This window comes from Mustelus asterias, chromosome 13 (assembly GCF_964213995.1).
Source record: "Mustelus asterias chromosome 13, sMusAst1.hap1.1, whole genome shotgun sequence".
NCBI lineage: Eukaryota > Metazoa > Chordata > Chondrichthyes > Carcharhiniformes > Triakidae > Mustelus > Mustelus asterias.
In genome coordinates, this window is record NC_135813.1 from 1,311,879 (window position 1) to 1,323,520 (window position 11,642).

Sequence of the window (11,642 nt, forward strand, 5' to 3'; positions counted from 1 at the left end):
AGCGCAACAGTGGTTTACCACATTCACCCCCTGTTTTTAAAAAAGAGTCCGGCGGGGGTGAGGTGGGTGGAACGATATTTACAGAATTACAAATTTACAAATTCAGTCTCTCTGGGGGCTTGATCTGCCGCTGCGACCGCTGTAGTGCCGGTTGTGGTGTCGGTTCCGGTGGCCGCGGTGTTGGTTCAGGCACCAGGCCGTATTGATATCCGCTTCGTCCTCCACCTGTTCTTGTTCTTTCTCAACTAACTCATCAAAAATAGTTTCTGCTAACTGAACTTCAGTTTCTTTTTCTTTACGCTTTGATTTTTCTTCTTGTCTCAATCTGTGACCTTGTTACCACACAGTCAGGAAAAATCCCAGGATATGCTTCCTGACACATCTCAGTTGTTTGATTTGCTTTTCAACAACAGTCGGCATCACTCCTTCCTGTACCCAATCACATTAGTAAGAGTTTTAACACCAGGTTAAAGTCCAACAGGTTTATTTGGTAGCAAATACCATTAGCTTTCGGAGCACTGCTCCTTCGTCAGATGGAGTGGCAATCTGCTCTAAAACAGGACACAGAGACACAAAATCAAGTTACAGAATGCTGATTACAATGCAAATCCCTACAACCAACAGGATCTTAAAGATACAGACAATGTGAGTGGATGGAGCATTAAGCAGGTTAAAGAGATGTGTATTGTCTCCAGACAGGACAGCCAGCAAGTCCAGGAGGCAGGCTGTGGAGGTTACTGATAGTGTGACATAAATCCAACATCCCGGTTGAGGCCGTCCTCATGTGTGCGGAACTTGGCTATCAGTTTCTGCTCAGCGACTCTGCGTTGTCGTGTGCCGTGAAGGCCGCCTTGGAGAACGCTTACCCGAAGATCAGAGGCTGAATTCAGCCTCTGATCTTCGGGTAAGCGTTCTCCAAGGTGGCCTTCATGACATTTATGTCACACTATCAGTAACATATGGATAATATGTTATGTAAATATGGATTTATGTCACACTATCAGTAACATAGAATCATAGAAACCATAGAAACCCTACAGTGCAGAAAGAGGCCAACTGGCCCATTGAGTCTGCACCGACCACAATCCCACCCAGGCCCTACCCCCATATCCCTATAGATTTACCCGCTAATCCCTCTAACCTATGCATCTCAGGACACGAAGGGGCAATTTTAGCATGGCCAATCAACCTAACCCGCACATCTTTAGACTGTGGGAGGAAACTGGAGCACCCGGAGGAAACCCACGCAGACACGGGGAGAATGTGTAAACTCCACACAGACAGTGACCCAAGCCGGGAATCGAACCCAGGTCCCTGGAGCTGTGAAGCAGCAGTGCTGACCACTGTGCTAGTGTGCCGCCCCGGTAACCCCTACAGCTTGCCTCCTGGACTTGCTGGCTGTCCTGTCTGGAGACAATACACATCTCTTTAACCTGTGCTTAATGCTCCCTCCACCCACATTGTCTGTATCTTTAAGATCTGGTTGGCTGTAGGGATTCGCAATCTAATCAGTATTCTGTAACTTGAGGTTGTGTCTCTGTGCACTGTTTGAGAACAAATTTCCACTCCATCTGACTAAGGAGCAGCGCTCCAAAAGCTAATGGTATTTGCTACCAAATAAACCTGTTGGACTTTAACCTGGTGTTGTTAAAACTCTTACTGTGTTCACCCCAGTCCAACGTCGGCATCTCCACACCATCCCAATCATATTACCCAGGATAGACTGCGGAGTGAACAGGAAAGGAATTAAGGGTTATGGTGAGCGGGTGGGTAAGTGGAGCTGAGTCCACAAAAAGATCAGCCATGATCTTATTGAATGGCGGAGCAGGCTCGAGGGGCCAGATGGCCCACTCCTGCTCCTAGTTCCTATGAATGATATAGCCGGTGGTTAGTTCAAATAGGGAGTGCTGTGTGCGGTGGGAGGCCCGACAGCGGGAGGCCCGACAGCGGGAGGCCCGACAGCGGGAGGACTCTAAGAAGTTTAACAACACCAGGTTAAAGTCCAACAGGTTTATTTGGTAGCAAAAGCCACACAAGCTTTCGGAGCTCCAAGCCCCTTCTTCAGGTGAGTGGGAATTCTGTTCACAAACAGAGCATATAAAGACACAGACTCAATTTCCATGAATAATGGTTGGAATGCGAATACTTACAGCGAATCAAGTCTTAAAGAAACAAACAACGTGAGTGGAGAGAGCATCAAGACAGGCTAAAAAGATGTGTATTGTCTCCAGACAGGACAGCCAGTGAGACTCTGCAGGTCCACGCAACTGTGGGGGTTACAAATAGTGTGACATGAACCCAACATCCCGGTTGAGGCCGTCCTCGTGTGTGCGGAACTTGGCTATCAGTTTCTGCTCCGCGACTCTGCGCTGTCGTGTGTCGTGAAGGCCGCCTTGGAGAACGCTTACCCGAATATCAGAGGCCGAATGCCCATGACCGCTGAAGTGCTCCCCAACAGGAAGAGAACAGTCTTGCCTGGTGATTGTCGAGCGGTGTTCATTCATCCGTTGTCGTAGCGTCTGCATGGTTTCCCCAATGTACCATGCCTCGGGACATCCTTTCCTGCAGCGTATCAGGTAGACAACATTGGCCGAGTTGCAAGAGTATGTACCGTGTACCTGGTGGATGGTGTTCTCACGTGAGATGATGGCATCCGTGTCAATGATCCGGCACGTCTTGCAGTCCTCCAGTGGGAGGACTGGCGCGGCAGTGGGAGGCCCGGCCGCGGGAGGACTGGCGCTGCAGCGGGAGGCCCAGCAGTGGGAGGACTGGCGCTGCAGCGGGAGGCCCAGCAGCGGGAGGACTGGCGCTGCAGCGGGAAGCCCAGCAGCGGGAGGACTGGCGCTGCAGCGGGAGGCCCAGCAGTGGGAGGACTGGCGCTGCAGCGGGAGGCCCAGCAGCGGGAGGACTGGCGCTGCAGTGGGAGGCCCAGCAGCGAGGCTGCTGATTGTCGCCTCAGCTCGTTGTCGCTGTCGGGAGGCCTCAGGTTTGGCGCGGCGCAAGCGCACTGGGCGCTCCCGCCACATCGAACTGAAGGAGCGGCGGCGCCAGGCCCAGGCTGCACGGGGAGAGCGGCGGCGCCAGGCCCAGGCTGCACGGGGAGAGCGGCAGCGCCAGGCCCAGGCTGCACGGGGAGAGCGGCGGCGCCAGGCCCAGGCTGCACGGGGAGAGCGGCGGCGCCAGGCCAAGGTAATAACGGGGGGAGCGGAGGCCCCCAAGGTTCAGTGCAGCCCGGGCCCCAACGGCACCAAACCCCGGGCCTAAAAGTGCCCCCCCATTCCCCCCTCCCGGCCCCCCATTCCCCCCTCCCGGCCCCCCATTCCCCCCCCCGGCCCCCCCATTCCCCCCCCCGGCCCCCCCATTCCCCCCCCCGGCCCCCCCATTCCCCCCCCGGCCCCCCCATTCCCCCCCCCGGCCCCCCCATTCTCCCCCACCCCCATGGCCCCCCCCATTCCCCCCCCCCAACCCGGCCCCCCCATTCTCCCCCCACCCCCATGGCCCCCCCATTCCTCACCCGGCCCCCCCCTTTCCCCCCCCCCAACCCGGCCCCCCCATTCCCGGCCCCCACCCGGCCCCCCCATTCCCCCCCCCGGCCCCCCCATTCTCCCCCCCGGCCCCCCCATTCTTCCCCCACCCCCATGGCCCCCCCATTCCCCCCCCCGGCCCCCCCATTCCCCCCCCCCGGCCCCCCCATTCTCCCCCCGGCCCCCCCATTCTCCCCCCACCCCCATGGCCCCCCCATTCCTCACCCGGCCCCCCCCTTTCCCCCCCCCAACCCGGCCCCCCCATTCCCGGCCCCCACCCGGCCCCCCATTCCCCCACATGGCCCCCCCATTTCGCCCCCCCCCCATACGCCCTCCCCAGCATTCACGCCCCCTTGGGCTCCCCGCGTTCACCCCCCTCTCCAGCCCCCCGCGTTCACCCCCTCTCCGGCCCCCGCGTTCACCCCCTCTCCGGCCCCCCGCGTTCACCCCCGCTCCGGCCCCCCGCGTTCACCCCCTCTCCAGCCCCCCGCGTTCACCCCCTCTCCGGCCCCCCGCGTTCACCCCCCCTCGGGCTCCCCGCGTTCACCCCCCTCTCCAGCCCCCCGCGTTCACCCCCTCTCCGGCCCCCCGCGTTCACCCCCCTCCGGCCCCCCGCGTTCACCCCCGCTCCGGCCCCCCGCGTTCACCCCCCTTTCCGGCCCCCCGCGTTCACGCCCCTCTCCGGCCCCCCGCGTTCACGCCCCTCTCCGGCCCCCGCGTTCACGCCCCTCTCCGGCCCCCCGCGTTCACGCCCCTCTCCGGCCCCCCGCGTTCACGCCCCTCTCCGGCCCCCCGCGTTCACGCCCCTCTCCGGCCCCCCGCGTTCACGCCCCTCTCCGGCCCCCCGCGTTCACGCCCCTCTCTGGCCCCCCGCGTTCACGCCCCTCTCCGGCCCCCCGCGTTCACGCCCCTCTCCGGCCTCCCGCGTTCACCCCCCTCTCCAGCCCCCCGCGTTCACCCCCTCTCCGGCCCCCCGCGTTCACCCCCTCTCCAGCCCCCCGCGTTCACGCCCCTCTCCGGCCCCCCGCGTTCACCTCTCCCTCCGCCCCCCCGCATTAGTCGTCCCCCCCCAGCACCCTCCCTCCGGCCCCCCGCGTTCACCCCCTCCGGCCCCCCCCACGCTCGCACGCCCACTCTGGCCCCCCGCGTTCGTCCCCCCCCTCCGGCCCCCCGCGTTCGTCCCCCCCTCCGGCCCCCCGCGTTCGCCCCCCCCCTCCGGCCCCCCGCGTTCGTCCCCCCCTCCGGGCCCCCCGCGTTCGTCCCCCCTCCGGCCCCCCGCGTTCGTCCCCCCTCCGGCCCCCCGCGTTCGTCCCCCCCTCTGGCCCCCCGCGTTCGTCCCCCCCTCTGGCCCCCCGCGTTCGTCCCCCCCTCTGGCCCCCCGCGTTCGTCCCCCCCTCTGGCCCCCCGCGTTCGTCCCCCCCTCTGGCCCCCCGCGTTCGTCCCCCCCTCTGGCCCCCCGCGTTCGTCCCCCCCTCTGGCCCCCCGCGTTCGTCCCCCCCTCTGGCCCCCCGCGTTCGTCCCCCCTCTGGCCCCCGCGTTCGTCCCCCCCTCTGGCCCCCCGCGTTCGTCCCCCCCTCTGGCCCCCCGCGTTCGTCCCCCCCTCTGGCCCCCCGCGTTCGTCCCCCCCTCTGGCCCCCCGCGTTCGCCCCCCCCCTCTGGCCCCCCGCGTTCGTCCCCCCCCTCTGGCCCCCCGCGTTCGTCCCCCCCCTCTGGCCCCCCGCGTTCGTCCCCCCCTCTGGCCCCCCGCGTTCGTCCCCCCCTCTGGCCCCCCCCCGCGTTCGTCCCCCCCTCTGGCCCCCCGCGTTCGTCCCCCCCACCGGCCCCCCGCGTTAGTCCCCCCCACCGGCCCCCCGCGTTCGTCCCCCCCTCCGGCCCCCTGCGTTTGTCCACCCCCTCTGGCCCCCCCCGCCTGCGCCTCTCCCCTTCCCCCGCCTTCCTCCCCCACTTCCGGCCCCCTGCCGCCCCCCCCATTTACCCCTCGCCAGCCCCCCCAATTCCCCCGCCACCCCCTATCTCCCCCCCCCCCGCCACCCCCTATCTCCCCCCCCCCCGCCGCCCCCTATTTCCCCCCCCGCCGCTCCCTATTGCCCCCCCCCGCCGCCCCCTATTTTCCTCCCCCGCCGCCCCCTATTTTCCTCCCCCGCCGCCCCCTATTCCCCCCCCCGCCGCCCCCTATTCCCCCCCCCGCCGCCCCCTATTTTCCCCCCCCCGCCGCCCCCTATTCCCCCCCCGCCGCCCCCTATTCCCCCCCCGCCGCCCCCTATTCCCCCCCCGCCGCCCCCTATTCCCCCCCCGCCGCCCCCTATTCCCCCCCCGCCGCCCCCTATTCCCCCCCCGCCGCCCCCTATTCCCCCCCGCCGCCCCCTATTCCCCCCCGCCGCCCCCTATTCCCCCCCCGCCGCCCCCTATTCCCCCCCCCGCCGCCCCCTATTCCCCCCCCGCCGCCCCCTATTCCCCCCCCGCCGCCCCCTATTCCCCCCCCGCCGCCCCCTATTCCCCCCCCGCCGCCCCCTATTCCCCCCCCGCCGCCCCCTATTCCCCCCCCGCCGCCCCCTATTCCCCCCCCGCCGCCCCCTATTCCCCCCCCGCCGCCCCCTATTCCCCCCCCGCCGCCCCCTATTCCCCCCCCGCCGCCCCCTATTCCCCCCCCGCCGCCCCCTATTCCCCCCCCGCCGCCCCCTATTCCCCCCCCGCCGCCCCCTATTCCCCCCCCGCCGCCCCCTATTCCCCCCCCGCCGCCCCCTATTCCCCCCCCGCCGCCCCCTATTCCCCCCCCGCCGCCCCCTATTCCCCCCCCGCCGCCCCCTATTCCCCCCCCGCCGCCCCCTATTCCCCCCCCGCCGCCCCCTATTCCCCCCCCGCCGCCCCCTATTCCCCCCCGCCGCCCCCTATTCCCCCCCCGCCGCCCCCTATTCCCCCCCCGCCGCCCCCTATTCCCCCCCGCCGCCCCCTATTCCCCCCCCGCCGCCCCCTATTCCCCCCCCGCCGCCCCCTATTCCCCCCCCGCCGCCCCCTATTCCCCCCCCGCCGCCCCCTATTCCCCCCCCGCCGCCCCCTATTCCCCCCCCGCCGCCCCCTATTCCCCCCCCGCCGCCCCCTATTCCCCCCCCGCCGCCCCCTATTCCCCCCCCGCCGCCCCCTATTCCCCCCCCGCCGCCCCCTATTCCCCCCCCGCCGCCCCCTATTCCCCCCCCCGCCGCCCCCTATTCCCCCCCGCCGCCCCCTATTCCCCCCCCGCCGCCCCCTATTCCCCCCCCGCCGCCCCCTATTCCCCCCCCGCCGCCCCCTATTCCCCCCCCGCCGCCCCCTATTCCCCCCCCGCCGCCCCCTATTCCCCCCCCGCCGCCCCCTATTCCCCCCCCGCCGCCCCCTATTCCCCCCCCCGCCGCCCCCTATTCCCCCCCCGCCGCCCCCTATTCCCCCCCCGCCGCCCCCTATTCCCCCCCCGCCGCCCCCTATTCCCCCCCCGCCGCCCCCTATTCCCCCCCGCCGCCCCCTATTCCCCCCCCGCCGCCCCCTATTTTCCCCACTGCTCTTCCCCATCTCACTCTCTCCCCCCACCACCTCCCATTCCCCCCCCCCGTCTCTCTCTTTCCCCCCCGTCTCTCTCTTTCCCCCCCGTCTCTCTCTTTCCCCCCCGTCTCTCTCTTTCCCCCCCGTCTCTCTCTTTCCCCCCCGTCTCTCTCTTTCCCCCCCGTCTCCCCCGTCTCTCTCTTTCCCCCCCGTCTCTCTCTTTCCCCCCCGTCTCTCTCTTTCCCCCCCGTCTCTCTCTTTCCCCCCCGTCTCTCTCTTTCCCCCCCGTCTCTCTCTTTCCCCCCCGTCTCTCTCTTTCCCCCCCGTCTCTCTCTTTCCCCCCCGTCTCTCTCTTTCCCCCCCGTCTCTCTCTTTCCCCCCCGTCTCTCTCTTTCCCCCCCGTCTCTCTCTTTCCCCCCCCGTCTCTCCTTTCCCCCCGTCTCTCTCTTTCCCCCCCGTCTCTCTCTTTCCCCCCCGTCTCTCTCTTTCCCCCCCGTCTCTCTCTTTCCCCCCCGTCTCTCTCTTTCCCCCCCGTCTCTCTCTTTCCCCCCCGTCTCTCTCTTTCCCCCCCCGTCTCTCTCTTTCCCCCCCGTCTCTCTCTTTCCCCCCCGTCTCTCTCTTTCCCCCCCGTCTCTCTCTTTCCCCCCCGTCTCTCTCTTTCCCCCCCGTCTCTCTCTTTCCCCCCCGTCTCTCTCTTTCCCCCCCGTCTCTCTCTTTCCCCCCCGTCTCTCTCTTTCCCCCCCGTCTCTCTCTTTCCCCCCCGTCTCTCTCTTTCCCCCCCGTCTCTCTCTTTCCCCCCCGTCTCTCTCTTTCCCCCCCGTCTCTCTCTTTCCCCCCCGTCTCTCTCTTTCCCCCCCGTCTCTCTCTTTCCCCCCCCGTCTCTCTCTTTCCCCCCCGTCTCTCTCTTTCCCCCCCGTCTCTCTCTTTCCCCCCCGTCTCTCTCTTTCCCCCCCGTCTCTCTCTTTCCCCCCCGTCTCTCTCTTTCCCCCCCCGTCTCTCTCTTTCCCCCCCGTCTCTCTCTTTCCCCCCCGTCTCTCTCTTTCCCCCCCGTCTCTCTCTTTCCCCCCCGTCTCTCTCTTTCCCCCCCGTCTCTCTCTTTCCCCCCCGTCTCTCTCTTTCCCCCCCGTCTCTCTCTTTCCCCCCCGTCTCTCTCTTTCCCCCCCGTCTCTCTCTTTCCCCCCCGTCTCTCCCTTTCCCCCCGTCTCTCCCTTTCCCCCCCGTCTCTCCCTTTCCCCCCCGTCTCTCCCTTTCCCCCCCGTCTCTCCCTTTCCCCCCCGTCTCTCCCTTTCCCCCCCGTCTCTCCCTTTCCCCCCCGTCTCTCCCTTTCCCCCCCGTCTCTCCCTTTCCCCCCCGTCTCTCCCTTTCCCCCCCCGTCTCTCCCTTTCCCCCCCCGTCTCTCCCTTTCCCCCCCCGTCTCTCCCTTTCCCCCCCGTCTCTCCCTTTCCCCCCCCGTCTCTCCCTTTCCCCCCCGTCTCTCCCTTTCCCCCCCCGTCTCTCCCTTTCCCCCCCGTCTCTCCCTTTCCCCCCCGTCTCTCCCTTTCCCCCCCCGTCTCTCCCTTTCCCCCCCGTCTCTCCCTTTCCCCCCCGTCTCTCCCTTTCCCCCCCGTCTCTCCCTTTCCCCCCCGTCTCTCCCTTTCCCCCCCGTCTCTCCCTTTCCCCCCCGTCTCTCCCTTTCCCCCCCGTCTCTCCCTTTCCCCCCCGTCTCTCCCTTTCCCCCCCGTCTCTCCCTTTCCCCCCCGTCTCTCCCTTTCCCCCCCGTCTCTCCCTTTCCCCCCCGTCTCTCCCTTTCCCCCCCGTCTCTCCCTTTCCCCCCGTCTCTCCCTTTCCCCCCCGTCTCTCCCTTTCCCCCCCGTCTCTCCCTTTCCCCCCCGTCTCTCCCTTTCCCCCCCGTCTCTCCCTTTCCCCCCCGTCTCTCCCTTTCCCCCCCGTCTCTCCCTTTCCCCCCCGTCTCTCCCTTTCCCCCCCGTCTCTCCCTTTCCCCCCCGTCTCTCCCTTTCCCCCCCGTCTCTCCCTTTCCCCCCCGTCTCTCCCTTTCCCCCCCGTCTCTCCCTTTCCCCCCCGTCTCTCCCTTTCCCCCCCGTCTCTCCCTTTCCCCCCGTCTCTCCCTTTCCCCCCCGTCTCTCCCTTTCCCCCCCGTCTCTCCCTTTCCCCCCCGTCTCTCCCTTTCCCCCCCGTCTCTCCCTTTCCCCCCCGTCTCTCCCTTTCCCCCCCGTCTCTCCCTTTCCCCCCCGTCTCTCCCTTTCCCCCCCGTCTCTCCCTTTCCCCCCCGTCTCTCCCTTTCCCCCCCGTCTCTCCCTTTCCCCCCCGTCTCTCCCTTTCCCCCCCGTCTCTCCCTTTCCCCCCCGTCTCTCCCTTTCCCCCCCGTCTCTCCCTTTCCCCCCCGTCTCTCCCTTTCCCCCCCGTCTCTCCCTTTCCCCCCCGTCTCTCCCTTTCCCCCCCGTCTCTCCCTTTCCCCCCCGTCTCTCCCTTTCCCCCCCGTCTCTCCCTTTCCCCCCCGTCTCTCCCTTTCCCCCCCGTCTCTCCCTTTCCCCCCCGTCTCTCCCTTTCCCCCCCGTCTCTCCCTTTCCCCCCCGTCTCTCCCTTTCCCCCCCGTCTCTCCCTTTCCCCCCCGTCTCTCCCTTTCCCCCCCGTCTCTCCCTTTCCCCCCCGTCTCTCCCTTTCCCCCCCGTCTCTCCCTTTCCCCCCCGTCTCTCCCTTTCCCCCCCGTCTCTCCCTTTCCCCCCCGTCTCTCCCTTTCCCCCCCGTCTCTCCCTTTCCCCCCCGTCTCTCCCTTTCCCCCCCGTCTCTCCCTTTCCCCCCCGTCTCTCCCTTTCCCCCCCGTCTCTCCCTTTCCCCCCCGTCTCTCCCTTTCCCCCCCGTCTCTCCCTTTCCCCCCCGTCTCTCCCTTTCCCCCCCGTCTCTCCCTTTCCCCCCCGTCTCTCCCTTTCCCCCCCGTCTCTCCCTTTCCCCCCCGTCTCTCCCTTTCCCCCCCGTCTCTCCCTTTCCCCCCCGTCTCTCCCTTTCCCCCCCGTCTCTCCCTTTCCCCCCCGTCTCTCCCTTTCCCCCCCGTCTCTCCCTTTCCCCCCCGTCTCTCCCTTTCCCCCCCGTCTCTCCCTTTCCCCCCCGTCTCTCCCTTTCCCCCCCGTCTCTCCCTTTCCCCCCCGTCTCTCCCTTTCCCCCCCGTCTCTCCCTTTCCCCCCCGTCTCTCCCTTTCCCCCCCGTCTCTCCCTTTCCCCCCCGTCTCTCCCTTTCCCCCCCGTCTCTCCCTTTCCCCCCCGTCTCTCCCTTTCCCCCCCGTCTCTCCCTTTCCCCCCCGTCTCTCCCTTTCCCCCCCGTCTCTCCCTTTCCCCCCCGTCTCTCCCTTTCCCCCCGTCTCTCCCTTTCCCCCCCGTCTCTCCCTTTCCCCCCCGTCTCTCCCTTTCCCCCCCGTCTCTCCCTTTCCCCCCCGTCTCTCCCTTTCCCCCCCGTCTCTCCCTTTCCCCCCCGTCTCTCCCTTTCCCCCCCGTCTCTCCCTTTCCCCCCCGTCTCTCCCTTTCCCCCCCGTCTCTCCCTTTCCCCCCCGTCTCTCCCTTTCCCCCCCGTCTCTCCCTTTCCCCCCCGTCTCTCCCTTTCCCCCCCGTCTCTCCCTTTCCCCCCCGTCTCTCCCTTTCCCCCCCGTCTCTCCCTTTCCCCCCCGTCTCTCCCTTTCCCCCCCGTCTCTCCCTTTCCCCCCCGTCTCTCCCTTTCCCCCCCGTCTCTCCCTTTCCCCCCCGTCTCTCCCTTTCCCCCCCGTCTCTCCCTTTCCCCCCCGTCTCTCCCTTTCCCCCCCGTCTCTCCCTTTCCCCCCCGTCTCTCCCTTTCCCCCCCGTCTCTCCCTTTCCCCCCCGTCTCTCCCTTTCCCCCCCGTCTCTCCCTTTCCCCCCCGTCTCTCCCTTTCCCCCCCGTCTCTCCCTTTCCCCCCCGTCTCTCCCTTTCCCCCCCGTCTCTCCCTTTCCCCCCCGTCTCTCCCTTTCCCCCCCGTCTCTCCCTTTCCCCCCCGTCTCTCCCTTTCCCCCCCGTCTCTCCCTTTCCCCCCCGTCTCTCCCTTTCCCCCCCGTCTCTCCCTTTCCCCCCCGTCTCTCCCTTTCCCCCCCGTCTCTCCCTTTCCCCCCCGTCTCTCCCTTTCCCCCCCGTCTCTCCCTTTCCCCCCCGTCTCTCCCTTTCCCCCCCGTCTCTCCCTTTCCCCCCCGTCTCTCCCTTTCCCCCCCGTCTCTCCCTTTCCCCCCCGTCTCTCCCTTTCCCCCCCGTCTCTCCCTTTCCCCCCCGTCTCTCCCTTTCCCCCCCGTCTCTCCCTTTCCCCCCCGTCTCTCCCTTTCCCCCCCGTCTCTCCCTTTCCCCCCCGTCTCTCCCTTTCCCCCCCGTCTCTCCCTTTCCCCCCGTCTCTCCCTTTCCCCCCCGTCTCTCCCTTTCCCCCCCGTCTCTCCCTTTCCCCCCCGTCTCTCCCTTTCCCCCCCGTCTCTCCCTTTCCCCCCCGTCTCTCCCTTTCCCCCCCGTCTCTCCCTTTCCCCCCCGTCTCTCCCTTTCCCCCCCGTCTCTCCCTTTCCCCCCCCCGTCTCCTCCCTTTCCCCCCCCGTCTCTCCCTTTCCCCCCCGTCTCTCCCTTTCCCCC

General features: G+C 67.5%; 2 protein-coding genes across 4 annotated transcripts in view; both read left to right on the plus strand.

Moving 5' to 3' along the window:
- Positions 1-11,642, plus strand: part of LOC144502320 (retinoic acid receptor RXR-alpha-A-like) — a 423,978-nt gene that overhangs the window by 134,511 nt on the left and 277,825 nt on the right. The gene's annotated exons all lie outside the window — the stretch shown is intronic.
- Positions 2,970-11,642, plus strand: part of wdr5 (WD repeat domain 5) — a 75,481-nt gene continuing 66,808 nt past the window's right edge. The window contains exon 1 of one of the 3 annotated variants that reach the window (XM_078226145.1): positions 2,970-3,189. The gene's annotated coding sequence lies outside the window, so the exon portion shown is untranslated. The remainder of the gene's footprint in view (positions 3,190-11,642) is intronic. The other 2 variants (XM_078226146.1, XM_078226147.1) reach the window with 2 other exon arrangements.